Source organism: Heterocephalus glaber, unplaced genomic scaffold, assembly GCF_053883595.1.
Source record: "Heterocephalus glaber isolate CG9 unplaced genomic scaffold, H.glaber_assembly_v1.0 deba00001553, whole genome shotgun sequence".
NCBI classification, from domain to species: domain Eukaryota; kingdom Metazoa; phylum Chordata; class Mammalia; order Rodentia; family Bathyergidae; genus Heterocephalus; species Heterocephalus glaber.
In genome coordinates, this window is record NW_028258344.1 from 23,306,204 (window position 1) to 23,321,595 (window position 15,392).

The 15,392-nt window shown below is 37.4% G+C and overlaps 1 pseudogene; it reads right to left on the reverse strand.

Moving 5' to 3' along the window:
• Positions 1–770: 770 nt before the first annotated feature.
• Positions 771–3,021, reverse strand: LOC101718523 (zinc finger protein 280D pseudogene; annotated as a pseudogene).
• Between the last annotated feature and the right edge of the window lie 12,371 nt (positions 3,022–15,392).

The following is a 15,392-nucleotide window of genomic DNA, read 5'->3' on the forward strand; positions in this document are numbered from 1 at the left end:
TATACAAATATGTTACTTTAAAACTTGTTTTTAAGATCTGTAAGCAGAAGTCTTACTGGTTCTTTAAACCTTAAAACCTGTTATTATTAACATAATATTAACAATCCTGAAACAGGACAGAGAATATAAGAATGGTCTAAGGGTCTGAGCAATAGCCAAATTAAAATGCTACAAACAGGCAGCTCACATGAAATCTGCAGAGAATTTGAAGGACTCTCTTGGAGTTCTTTATAAAACAAATAGTAAACAAGTTTTAACAGAAATATAGAAATCATAAAATAGACATCAATAAACTTAAAGAACAGAAAACCAAGCTATTAAGTTAAAAATTTTAGAATTAAAAAAATCTGAGAATTAGTATCACTGAAAAAACTATACTTAATATTGAGAAACATAATTTAAGTAATAGTAAAAATAACTAATTTTGGAACATAATTATAGAGACCTACTGTTCCAAGAATATTAAAGTTACCATGAATTTCCTAACAACCAGAGTTTTTGTATATCTTGGAATGCATTTATATTACAGAAAGATTTAAGGGCAGCAGCCAATTGATCTGATGAGCTTTTCTTGGTCATAATTGCCCCATAAGCTTAAGATCAAGAGCCAAAGCCGCCAGCGGGAAGTATACTCAATGTGGTGGGCCTTGAGGCCATATCTGGCCAAATCAGCAGCAGCCTTATGGAAGGCCAGCCATGTAAGAAGGGAATTTCCCCAAAATATGATTTATTGGGGCCACAACCTAGAGCAGGTCCCACAGTCAAATTATTCACATTCTTTGGAAAGACAGAACAAGCATCAGTTGTGTTCATCGAAAGGGGACACTGTACAAGTGTACCCTGGACATTTTTTGAAATCTCTGGGCTGCTTCTGCATCTTTCTCTGTTACAATGTGGCAAGTGTGAGTTTTGTGTTGACTTAAGTGTTTGGCCATATTATCTAAGCTAGAAACATCAGCTAGGAAATCACAATTAAGGCACACTAGAGTAATGCCCCTGAGATCTTCTGAATGCTTCTTAAATATACAAAACCTTTTACTTGGACGGTTACTATGAAAGCTCATCATATGATTTACATAGGCTTTGCTACAGCTAGTGTTGTATCTGCAAAAACTACAGTGGGCGTATGTAGGAAAATGGTTTGCAAAATCTTTTATTTCAGAACAACACTCAATGCACTTGTGAACACCCCAACGATACCTTAAGTTCCTCAATGCTGTATTAACTTTACTCTTTTTATTGCTATTAGCCAATGTGCTTTGTTTCTTTTGCACATTAGAAGTTTTTGATTTGTATTTAGATTTATTTCCATTAGGCTTACTTCCATTAGATTTACTGGGATTGGATTTGGGTGTATTAGGTTTACTTCTGTTTAATTTTGTGGGATTTTTTGCCGTTATATTTTTTTGTCTTTGGAGGTGAGAGCTGAAGGGTAGAAGTGCTTGTACTAATAGAAGGTGTAGGTGAAGATCCTGATTGAAGAGGTGCAACTGAAGCTTGAATGGTAACTTTTGTTCCAGGAGGCAATCCTTCTAGTTGTTTAGGTTTTACAAATGTTCAATGATGTTGGGTCTTGTGAACCAATTTTTCCTTGCATGTCAAAAATTGCAGCCTGCATTTTGTACAACAATGTATTCCTTTTTTCTGATGCTTCATATAATGATGCATACAGGGTGTTGCAATTTTAATAACTTTGAGACAAAACGGACACAGCAAGTTCTTAGTGTTTTCATGAGATGTCCTAGAATGAGCTTCTACATCAGAAAATGATGATGATCTATAATTGCAAACCTGGCAGATATATGGCATTTCACCAGGTTTATGATTATCCTTCATATATTGTAAAAGAACATGTTCTGTTTCAAATGATAATTTACAGATTTTACAAATGGTAGAAAATTCATGGGGGGTGTGAATAGTTTCAATGTGGCACTGCAGCTGAAAGGGTGTGGGGAACTGGTGGTAGCAATGCTGGCAGGTGGCGTGGTTTTCCCCGCTCTCACTGCTCTGATTTTCGAGTTCCAAATGGTGTTTCATGTGGTTCATGAATCAAATATTATATTTTTAGAATTTTCAAGCAACTGAAGCATTTAAAGGTTGTGTGAGTCTTCTGTTCTTCCTGGACATCTCCTTCATGTTTTCCATAATAAAAGTCATTAACTAACATGATCAATTTTCCTTTCCCTGAATCGACAGACTTATTTGCTGTGTTTGAAAATTCTGTTTTAGCCAGTCCCAAAAAATTATTTATCATGTCTGAACAACAATACTTCATATGATTTTTCAGGGGATCCAAAAGATTGAAATGAATATTGCACTTTGGACAAGCTCTTGGAAAAGGTGTTCCATTTTTAGACTGATTTGATGAGGTATTTGCACCTTTTGATGGCACAGCCTGGGAAGATGTCTGGGAAGGTGAGTTAAATGAAGGGAACACAGCTGAGGAATCTGTTCCAGAAACACTTTCACTGGGCTTAGGCTTTTTTGGATTAATGCTGTTTCTTTCAGAAGCTGAAGGACGTTTTGATATAAACGAACTTTCATTCACACCTGCTATAGAAAGTGCTGGTCCCCCTTGGTAAGGTGATAATCGTGTATCCTGGGTCAAATCAAACAGTAACTCTGAAGAATTATTAGATACAGCTTGTGATGGATTCATTATATTACCAGGTTTAGAAAAAGGCTGAACAATAACAGAGCTATTTGAAGATCTAGATTCAGGATGAAAATTTACTGGCAAGGCAGACACTGGATTTGATGTTGAGTTCGTGTAGTGTTGACTTGTAGGCTTGAATGCAGCCGTAACACCTCGACTGAGTGCGCCATTCTTTATTCCCCTTGAATACAAGCCAGGGTTAACTCTATTCAAAATATTTGAAATTGCTGGTTTTCAACTTGCTATCTCCCCAACAAAGATTGGCTCATCATCATCATCATCATCAACTTCTTTTACTTTCTTCTGCCATGGTTCCAGCTCTTTTTCCTCACACTCCATAAAGAGTTCTGCCATTTTTGAATTATCATGTGACTCCAAGACAAGGTAGTTAAATTATGCCTCAGTTTTCTTTCCTGTAATCCTAGCGCTCAGGAGGCTGAGGTAGGAGGAGCACTGCAAGTTCAAGGCAGCTCAAGGATATACAGGAGCTCAAGGCCAGCCTGAACCACATAGTGAAACCATTTCTGTAATCCTCTCTACTCGAAGCTTCTTGGGAGGCTGAGGCAAGAGGATGGGCCAGCTTGGGCAACTTAGTGAGAACCATTCAGGAGGCTGAGACAGGAGGATCGCCATGATTTTGAGGCGAGCCTGAACTACATAGGGAGACCCTGTCACGAGTGGAGCTGGTCGACCTGACGGCAGCCCTGAGGAGGAGGAGGAAGAGGAGGAGCGTGCAGCTGAGGCAGCGGCTCCCTCGAGGAGCAGCGCCCGGGCCGGGAAGGCCAGCTGATTTGTTCTTTAATTTCCTCTGTGACCTATTGGTTATTCAGAAGGGTATTATTCAATTTCCACTTGTTTGTGAAACTTTTGAGGTTTCCTTTACTATGGATCTCCAATTTCATCACACTATGGTCTGATAATATACAGGGGATAACTTCAATTCCATTGCACTTACCTAAATATGTTCTATGAGCGAGTATGTGGTCTATTTTGGAGAATGACCCCTGTTCAGCTGAAAAGAATGTGTATTCTGATTTTGTGGGGTGGAACACTCTGTAAACATCTGTTAAGTTCATTTGTTCAAGAGTTTGATTGAGTTCTAGTATTTCACTACTTATTTTTAGTCTAGTTGATCTATCTATTTGTGACAGTGGGGTGTTGAGGTCCCCCACTACTACTGTATTAGTGCTTATATGATTTTTCATGTCCATTAGTATTTGTTTTATATAGTTGGGTGCACCAGTGTTTGGTGCATAGATATTTATGTTTGTCATCACTTCTTGGATTGTTCCATTTACATGGGTGTAGTGTCCTTCTTTCTCTCTCTTAATCAGTGTTGGTTTGAAATCCATTTGATCTGCAAAGAGGATAGCTTCTCCTGCTTTTTTTCGGGTTCCTGTCACATGGAGTATTGTTTTCCATCATTTAACTTTCAGTCTATGAGTTTATTTTGAATTAAGTGTGTTTCTTGTATGCAGGATATTGCTTCTTGACCCATTCTGCCAGTCTATTTCTTTTGATTGCTGAATTGAGAGGATTATCATTGATGGTTATAACTGATACCTATTGACTTATCCTTGTCATGACTTTTTCTTTTTGTTGGATTCTCCCCCTTTGCATTTAATTTTTTGTCATGCCCAATGGGTTCATTCTGCTGTGCTTTCTAGGGTTGTGATCCTCATTGTCTTTTCCTAGGATATTAAATTTTTTGAGTGCTGGTTTGGTATTTATGAAGTTCCTAATGTGCTCTTTGTCACGAAAGTATCTTATTTCGCCATCAATTTTGCAAAATAGTTTTGCAGTGTACATCAATGTGGGTTGGAGGCTGTTTTCCTTTAAGGCTTGGCATATATCACTCCAAGCTCTTCTTAATTTGAAGGTTTGCATTGTGAAGTCTGCTGTGATTCTGATGGGCTTTCCTTTGTATGTGATTTGTTTCTTTTATCTAATTCCTTTTAGAACTTTGTTCTGCTGTTGAGTTTCTGGAATCTTAACAATTATATGCCTATGTGTATGTTTCTTTTGATCAAGGCTAGTTGGAGTCCTATATGCCTCACTTATCTGTATGTCAAGTTCTTTTCCCCTGCTGGGGAAGTTTTCTGCCATCACTTTTGTGAACAGATTTTTTTTATGTCATCTGCACTCTCTCCTGTTTTTTCATTGACAGCAATCAGTCTTATTCTATTCTTCTTTGCATCGTCTATCAGCTGTTGGATTGATTTCTCATGGTCCCCTACAATTTTAAAGGAGTTTTTCTTTTCCTGTTCACTAATTGCAATCTTATCCTCTATATCTGAATTTCTGTCCTCACGTTAGCTCATTCTCCTGTGTAGACTTTCAATGGAGTTTTTAATCTCCTGGAAATCTGTTTGCATCTGTTTTATATATCCTTTTGTTTCCTATGTTGGGATTCCACCATGTTCCTCAGCTCCTCTATTTTTTTATCTGTGTCCTTTCTAGATTTATTAATAATGTCTTGCACTATGGGCACAATCTCTCATGTTATGTGAGAAATTATTTCTGATTTCATTTTTTCCAGATCCTCTTTCTTTGCTAGTTCAGGGAATCCAGGTGGTTGAATATCAGAGTGTTCCATCTAGTTTCCCTTTGGGTTTGCTGTAGGTGATCTGGAAGTCTTGTTTTGAGACTTGTTCATGTGTCTTCTCATTTTGACGGTGGGGGGAGAGTGTGTGTGTGTGTGTGTGTGTGTGCGCGTGCGCTGCTGGCACCCACACAGCCTACCTCCTCTGTGCTGGCAGCAGTGGTACAGCAGCCTGGAAGCCTCATCTGCACTGAAAGCAGAGTAGTACAACTCTTGAAGACATTGGCATAGTTAAAGACTTCGTGAACCAAACCTCAATAGCATGGGAACTAGCACAAAGAATCCATAAGTGGGATCTCATCTTATTAAGAATCTTCTGCACTGCAAGAGAAACTACCAACAGAGCTAAGACACAACCTACAATGTGAGGAAAAGTTTTTACCAGCTGTTCCTCAGACATAGGTCTACTGTCTAGAATATATAAAGAACTCAAAAAAATCAGAGCCCCCAAATATAAAGACCCAGTTCCAAAATGGGCATCTGAAATGAACAGACATTTCTCAGACAAAGAAGTAAAAGCAGCAAATAAACATGAAAAAATGTTCAACATCACTGGTCATTTGAGAGATGCAGATGAAAACAACATTGAGATTCCACCTCACCCCAGAAAGAATGGTTGCTATCATGAAATCAACCATTAACAAATGTTGGCTGGGTTGTGGGGAGAAAGGAACGCTTCTCCATTGTTGGTGGGAGAGCAGACTGGTGCAACCACTCTGGAAATCAGTATGGACATACCTCAAAGAACTAGGGCCAGAGGTCACATTTGACCCAGCTATTACCCTGCTGGGTATCTTTCCCAAAGAATTAAAAGAATCATATCACAGTGATATATGTGCACTCATGTTTATAGTGGCACAGTTTGTAGTAGCTAAAGTTTGGAAACAGCCCAAGTGCCCATCAACTAGAAACTGGATAAAGGAAATCAGCTTTTTTAATAAAATGAAGTACCACTCAGCCATAAAGAATGACAAACTAGAGACATTTATAGCTAAATGGATGCACATTGAGGCCATATTCTTAAGTGAAAGAAATAGGACACACATGTGTAAACATCAAGTCATTTCTCTGGTGTGAGAAACTGAAAGTGTAAATAAGGATTAAAATGATTAAAATGAGTAACTGATAATTTGAAATAGGAAGAAAAGGTACAAACGTGTAGGGGAAATGGGAGGGAAAGGGGGAAGGAAACAAGGGAAAGGAAAAATTATTAACAAAAGGAAAAAATGGAAACAAAGCCTTTGTAAAGAGCGAAGGGTGGAGGGGGTGAAGGGAGGAAAGGGAATAGTGAAAAAATATGAACCAAGATACACCATGTACACTTACAAGTACCCGATGATAAATGTAAATGTATTGTATACCTGTAATATACCAAATAAATGAATTTATAGGAAAAAAAAGAGAGAGAAGTCTGCTGTGATTCTGATAGGCTTTCCTTTGTATGTGATTTGTTTCTTTTCTCTGCTTGTAGAATTTTGTTCTTCTGTTGGGTTTCTGGAATCTTAATTATTATATGACTATGTATAGATGTTTTTTGATCAAGGCTAGTTGGAGTCCTATATGCTTCACTTATCTGTATAAGTTCTTTTCCCCTGCTGGGGAAGTTTTCTGCCATCATTTCTGTGAACAGATTTTTTATGTCATCAGCACTCTCTCCTGTTTCTTCATTCACTCCAATTAGTCTTATGTTATTCTTCTTTGCATCATCTAGCAGCTGCTGGATTGATTTCTCATGGTCCCTTACTATTTTAAAGAAATTTTTCATTTTCTGTTCACTAATTGCAATCTCATATTCCATATCTGAAATTCTGTCCTCACATTGGCTCATTCTGCTGTGTAAACTTTCAATGGAGTTTTTAATCTCCTGGAAATCTGTTTGCATCTGTCTTATGGATTCCATTTGTTTCCTATGTTGGGATTCCATCATGTTCCTCAGCTCCTCTAGCTTTTTATCTGTGTCCTCTCTAGACTTATTAATCATGTTTTTCACTATGGACACAATCTCTGCTGTTATCTGAGAAATCATTTCTGATTTCATTTTTTCCAGATCTTCTTTTGTTGCCAGTTGAGGGAGTCCAGGTGGTTGAATATCAGATTGTTCCATCTCATGTCCCTTTAGGGTTGCTTGAGGTGATCTGCAAGTCTGGTTTTGAGACTTGTTTATGTGTCTTCTCATTTCAACGAGGGGTGGAGGCTGTGTGTGCTGCTTGGGCCCAAGTGGCTCACCTCCTAGGTGCTGCTCTGAGCTCTGCTCCTCAGCTCTTCATTATTTTTATATCTTTACCAAAATGCCAATATTTTATTACTTTCAAGGATCACTGCCTCCTCGTTAAATTTGTTTCAGTGAGTACTTTCCACTTTGATTATATTTTGAAGCATTGAAATGGCTTATATCTAGATGTCCCCCAAAACCCTCATGTGCTCATAGGTAGAGATTTTGGAAGATTATTGGGTAATGAGCGATTATAGCTGACTTGCTACAAGAGACAGAATCTGATTGGAAGAGGTTGGTCACTGGAGGTCTGGCCTGCAAGAATTTATTCCCTTTCTCCTCCTCCTCCTCCTCCTCCTCCTCCTCCTCCTCCTCCTCCTCCTCCTCCTCCTCTCCTCTCTCTCTCTCTCTCTCTCTCTCTCTCTCCTCTCTCTCTCTCCTCTCTCTCTCTGCTTTCTCTGTGGCTCCATAAGCCACTCTTCTCCGCTGTGCCCTTCTGCCATATTGTCCAGACTTGGAGGCAGTGGAGTACAGACTGAAGCCTTTATAAACTCTGAGACAAAATAAACCTTTCCTTCTTTGATTTGTGGGCACTGCGGGTTGCATTCCTGCAATGAGAAATTGATCATAACAAACACATTTCAACTTTCTATGCCTTTGATATCACATTTTATCCAGTATCTAGAATGGGCATCTTTTAGATTTATTTCCTTAGTATGTACTTCATGACTAATACGTATTAGATATGGAGTTTTATTAATCACTTTCCCATCACTGAGACAAAAATAACCAAGACCCACAAATTAAGTATGAAAGTTTATTTTGCCTCATGGTTTTCAGAGGATTCAGTCCATAGTTGGTTGACTCAAAGGCAGAAATGATGTGGTAGAATGACATGAAAGAGGAAAGCTGCTCAACCCATGCAACTGGGAAGCAGAGAGAGAATGAAGGAGGCTCAGACAATACACCCTTCCATGTCATACCCCCAGGGAGCCACCACCACTCAGGCCCCAGTTCCTAATGGCACATTCAGCCATGAACACATCAATGGATTAATCTACAGAGGAGTATTGTGTCCCCATGATCAATTCACATTCCAAAATCCCTATCTCTGAATACATGAGGCCTCTGTGTGACATTTTAGATATAACTATAACATTCTGTCCCTCTCCCCAAAAAGTTTCATGTCCATTTCATTATATAAAATATATTTAGTCCATCTCTAAGACTTCTCTGGTACAAATACTTTGTATTAGTCACTTTTCTATCATGGAGACAAAATACCTAAAACCTGCAAATTAAAGCAGAAGATTGTCTTGACTAATGATGGTTTTCAGAGGATTCAGTTCATGGTTGGTTGTTGCCAAGACAGAAACGGCATGGTGAAATGGCATGGTGGATGAAAGCTGCTCAAACCATGGTACCAGGAAGAAAAGAGAGAAAGAAGGCAAAGATAAGAACATACTCTTCCATGTCACACCTAGTGACCCACCTCCAATCAGACTTTACCTCCAACCAGCACATTTGGTCATGAATTCATCAATGGATGAATCCACTGATGAGTATAGCATCTTCATGCACTAATCACATTACAACCCCCATCCTCCAAGTTCAGACCTTTGGGAGATATTTTAGATGCAAACTATAACAGGAAGAATGGACCAGAGTGTGGAGATCAGATGGGAAGAATGCATCCTAATTGGCTTCCTTAGCTAGCACTGAGAGGAAAGAGGACACATAAGCATGTTAACCTGGCTCAGGGAAAAGTGAAAATACCTGAGGTTAAGTTGCTTACTTGGAGAAGTACCGTGGAGGGTGGGAGGCAGATGAATCCTGTGGAACTCTAATTGCTCGTGCCCATGTCTAAGTGAATAAAGCCAAGGTGTGCGAGTCATTTGGGGTTCTATTTCAAAAGGAGACATGAGCCCCCTGGCCCCCCAGATTTTAACTTGTTTTGTGTCTCTTTATTTTTCATCTTCATCACTCCTTGGTCAAGTTTGAGGTCAGCTTGTAAGCTGGTTCCTATACCAGAGCTGCCAGACAGAGTAAATAGCACAGTCCTTGACCTGTTATTCAGTGCTTTCCTTCACCCCTTCTTGCACTCTCATCCACAGGTCTGTAGCCAGGGGTTTCCCTGTTTGCTAAAAAAAAAAAAATAATAATAATAATAATAAGAAGAAGAAGAAGAAGAAGAAGAAGAAGAAGAAGAAGAAGAAGAAGAAGAAGAAGAAGAAGAAGAAGAAGAAGAAGAAGAAGAAGAAGAAGAAGAAGAAGAAAAAGAGGAAGAAAAAGAGGAGGAGAAAAGAGCTTTTTTTCCCACAGGATATTCACTGTATTGGCAGAAAATACTAAGTATTTTACATAAGTAATTTCAGTTACTCTTTTAAGGAATTTTACAAGGCTATTCTACAAAAGTATCCACTTACAAATACAAATATTGACGTGTAAGTTGTGAGGCCTGTATTTAAACCTACTACATTCCCTTGTCTCCGGAGTTCCTTATATGCATTACTTGGAATTTTGTATGCCCTATGAAGGCAAGAATCATAATCTTCATCTACATTAATGGATACATTTTGCACATGTTGTGTCAATTTGTTTTCAGAACCCTTTATGAAGCAGAGCTTTCTTAAACTTTCCTGTAGAGAAAATTGAGGATCAACTCAGTGAAGAAATGAGTCTCAGGTCACTTAGCTAATTAATGTTAAAATTAGCATTCAAATCAATGTCTTATGTCTAAAATCTATGTTCTTAGGCTACTTCTTTAGAATTTGAGGAACACATTATAAATTACAAAAGTGATTGTCCCTTGAGATAAATACACTTCTTCAACAGCCAGTAATTCAAGGGGAGGATGACATGAAAGGCATATGAATAGAGAGTAAAGAAATATAGAGTGTACCGTAGGATCCTGTTGTACAAAACTCAGTAGGGGAAACTCAGAGTTAATTTTCCTTCCCACCTACTTACAAATGAGGTTAGAAATACAAAAACAAAAAAGAAATGTATATTTTTATATAAAATTGAGGTGACTGGATTTCCATATAGGCTGTATGAACTTAGATTTATCCCAATTATTGGGCATAATAATTTTAAATAAGCAAAAGATCAAAATGTAACACTTTTAAAAGATTTAAAATACTGAACATTTTTGCTTTTATTTCCTCTCAAAAGTGCTGTGTAGATGAGCATTGCTCTCTTAACCACAAACGTCCAGAGTTTAAGTTTAATATTTAACACTTTTAACTTTTAACTTCTGAAAAAATGGGTAAATTACTTATATTTGAAGCTATATAACCAGATAAAACAACAATAACCAGATAAAACAACATCACAAACTAAAGAAAGAGGAAAGAAGGAAATAGTAAATCTTAGAAGATACTATATTAATGAGATAGAGAACAATAGAGATGATTAACAAAAGCAAACATTTTACAAAGAAAATACCGTAATAAAATAAACAGCTGGAAAGGCTCACTAATTTAAAAGACACATATCAAAAATAGTAATAATAGCAACAGAAAACTAGATGTATCTACAGATACAAATGATATTTTTAAATGCTACATGTATAGAATTATCCTAATAATTTTGAAGTTTTAGGAGAAACTGTTTCTTAATAATATTGACAAAAGAAGAAACAATGCCTGAATTTTAGGGGAAAATACCTTTTTTTTTTTTTTTTGGTACTTGGGATCGAACTCTGGATCTTGAGCTTGTGAGGCAGGTGGCAGAACCACTGAGCTAAATCCCCAGCCCCAAAAATGTCTTTTAATAATACTGACAAGAGAAAAAAACCAAATGACTACATAAAACAATAACCATTTAAGTAAATGATATGTAACCAGTCCCTAATTCCTGCACAAAAAGACAGGAAGCTCAGCTGATTTTCAATACAAGTATTTTCAATGCTTTAATAAAAAAATCTTTCAGAAGAGAAATTTATTTAAGCTCATACATTAATATTGAAGCTGGAGGCCAATCTAAAAAGAAAATACAGAACAAAATTTTTCTGAGCATAGACATATGGGGCATGAAGTTATTTAAGGATCAGAGAACTTCACGCAATTATGAAAGAGTTGGTTACATGGAAGCTTAAGTTGTGTGGTAACTGAGGAAGCAAATGCATGAAGGACAAAGGATTGATATGATCTAAATTGTAGGGATACCAAGTCTCTAAAACAGACATTTCTGTCACATATTCCAAAGATAACATTAAAGAAGAATTTAATTACCCTGAATTATTCAGATGAATCTGAAACAAGTATATCCAATACAATGGTTTTTTTCACTTAAAGAAAAAAATGTTGGGAACATACATATCCATGTATGCATACACACACATACACACAAACACACATGCCACCCATGACACTAACCAGAACCACTGCCACCCTATGATACCTTCGGGTGTTCCTGTGTGGGGCTCAGTTCTGCACAAGACTGCCCACCTCGGCTTGTGGGGCTAAGCTTCATCTTCACAGACAATTTAAACTGAGATCATGTCCATATAAAACCAAAACAACTTATTGTATTAGTCAAGAAAATAAACTGGCAATTAACATGCAAGTTGCTCAGTATCATGTAACTTTAATTAACTGACTGAATTACTATTTTCTTATATCATCCAGTGGAGTAATACATGTAGACTCCTACTATGGGAATGGCCAGCCTTGAGACATAAATGAAAGCAAGATTTTGTTTTTGGCACGGGGATTGAATGGAGGACTTCACCATGCTAAGCACACACTCTATCACTGGGCTGCACCCAATCTCTAAAGTAAGATTTTGATAGTGATGATAAGACTATTGATTTGCTTGTATTTTACAGTACTTTTCAGCTTACAAATTATTGAGATACACTATGTGCCTTAATTTAATGCCTAAAAAATTCTGATTGCATAGAAGAATTAACCTTTCTCCATACACACACACACTTAGGTGTGCATGAACTCACACAAACATGTGCACACATGCACACACACTCAGACAAATATATATATATATATATATATATACACACACACACAGAGTTCTGTTTTTGACCAATAAAGAATAAAATTTGGCCTCTTAATTTTTAATCATTTAATTTTAAGATCTGATTTACCAGTTGAAGGTCACATAAATCATATAGTTTTCATTTATACTAATTTTTTCATATCATTTTCTTTATCAGTACATGTTTGTAGCACCTAATGTTTATACTGAAATATTTTTTTGATTAAAGGAACAATTATCAGGGATTCCCTTAAATAGCATCCAATGTATTAAAGTATAACTCTATTAAAATTTAAATTTATACACAGATTATGCATGATTAGATATACCTGCTTTAGTCACAGTAAGTGAATACTAACCCTGGCAAAAATACCTTACACAGCCAAAGTTTACTCTCAGGCACACAAACACTGGTGTAACTGGAGAGTCTTTCCCTATCTGCTTTTCTCTAGGAGATGACTCAGCCTGCTTACTCAAGTACCGCCCTTACAGTAAATGGCCTGGAGAGTCCCTGCCAAGAGGAATGAGACACTGGGAGGGGGGCATACTTGTTCTTCAGATCCTCAGCCAGAAACAAAATGCATTAATTTCACTTATAATTTACTTGCTTGAACTCATCATTGGACTCTGTCTACCAGTAAAGGATTTGGAAGGCAGACTGTCCCAGTGTTCTCAGAAAAGACAGGCTAACTGGATATGGAAAGCATTCATAAACTCTACCACAGTTCCTTTTGTAAATACTGAAATAACAATTTCTTTTTTGAAAATCAATTTTTCCACTAATTTCTCTATCTTACAATAATTCAACATTGAAGCATTTGCTTCCTCTTTTCAACATGAAATAAAAAGTTATTTGACAAGTTTCATGATTTTACCTTTTTCTACAAATTATATGTTTTAAATATAGTGGCAATGCTTCAAAATACAGTTTGGTACATCCCAGTAATAGTTTTTAATGACTCAGAAAGAATATAATAATCTTCTATGATCCAAATTAATCTGCCATAAAGAGTACAAAAATATCAAATGACTTACTCTGTGGAAACAAATCCAAATCAACTGCCTCATTTGTTACATCATATAATATTCACTTTAACACTGCTCTAATTTTGTATAGACACCTAGCTTCTCAGAGAAATTTAGAAAAACATCAAATAAGGTTTCTCTTCACTGTGAAAAGAACATGTCTAATGATCTAAGTACTACTTCTTTGTAGATTTTATTATTATGCATCAATAATTAATTCATGATACTTTGGGTAAAACAAAAAATAAAGATTTCCACACACTCTACTTCTTTGAAGAAATAACAAACATACAATATTTAAAAGTCAAAATAATCTAATTAAAAGTTAAAGAAATGCTCAATTCCTCATCAAAGACAACACAAAACCTTCATCTTTCTAGATTTTGTGAAAATATCTCACCTATCTTGTCTAGTTGCAGTTTTTTCTACCATATTTTGGCATTGTAGGTTTATAGTGCTCATATTTTTCACTGTTGTCTTAGTGAAATTTCAAAAGATGGTGGATAAATGGGGACAAAATGGCCTAGTTCTTTCTCTAAGGAATCTTTTGTCACAAATTTTTCTTTCATTATTTCTTAGTAATATGTCCTGCCCAAAATCTACCACCTTGCCCAGTCAAAGCATTAAATGTTCTGATTTCCAAGTATGTTCAATCTTACAAATATATCTTATAACACAATATATATACTTTTGGCTAAACTTACATGAAAAGTATAGAGTACTATAGATGTCCCATCACTGAAACAAAATACACAACACCAGAAACATAAAGGAAGAGAGTTTTTTTTTTTTTTAAAGATCATGATTTAAGGGCATTCAGTCTATGGCTAGCTGGCTCTCAGAGCAGAAAGGGCATGATGGAAGGAAATGGGGAGGCAAGCTGCTCAACCATGATAGCCAAGAAGGAGGGGGGTGGGGAGAGGAGTCTGGAGAGAAGAATATACCCAACTCATGGCCCCCAGTCACCTAGCTCATTCAACCAAGTTCCACTTACTAACTGCACATTCAGCTATGAACTCATCAGTGGATCTATCTACCAATAAATATAGTGCCCTGTGACCCAATCACTCTTGAAAGCCCCACCTCTGAACACATGAAGTTTGGGGGTACATTTTTGATCTAAACAAAAACAATAAACATGAGAAGCAGTCCACTGAGGCTGTGATTTGGAATTTTCATAACAACTCTGTGGAACCTCATTGACAGAACAGTAGTTATTCTAATAGCAATATGTGGACTTACTGCTAAAAGACATTTTTATTACAGTTGGTCCAATCCTATATTGGTCAGCTCCTTTAACCACAGTATTCTTTTTCAAATACTTAAAAGAGATCTTTTTTTTTGTAAACATACATGCCTCTGCATATTTTCATCATCAATAATTACATCAGGCAAAAACATAAATAAAGGTACCTACAATTAGTGATACCTTCTTTGTGTCAGACTCCATTAAGATGTTTTAACTCAGGCTCCAGCTTGCTCCACCAGCTTGCCACCAGGACAGGGTGAGGAGGAGCCCCCTGGGCAGGCACACCAGCCAAGGGCTTGGCCGCGCTAGTACCTCCAACACCCCCGACCCCGGCTTCTGCCTTTTGGCTGTGCAGCTACTTGGTTACACACTGCAGAGGCACAGGGGAAAATAAAAGCCATTGTCCTGAGCTGTAGAAGTGAACAGCAGAGAGAGCTCCTGTCTCAGGCTCCCTGATGAAAACGAGCCCACTGCAAAAGTGAAGGGAATCCCTGCAATAAAGGCACACCAGACCACCGTGATTGGTAAGTTGGAGGGATCATCAGCTCCCATCGGAAACTGGACTTTCTTCAAGGGAAAAGCAGCTGAAACCTGCAATAGAACCTTGCAGAGTGCAACCCTGCAGGAGGACAGGGAGCTCAACTTGGGA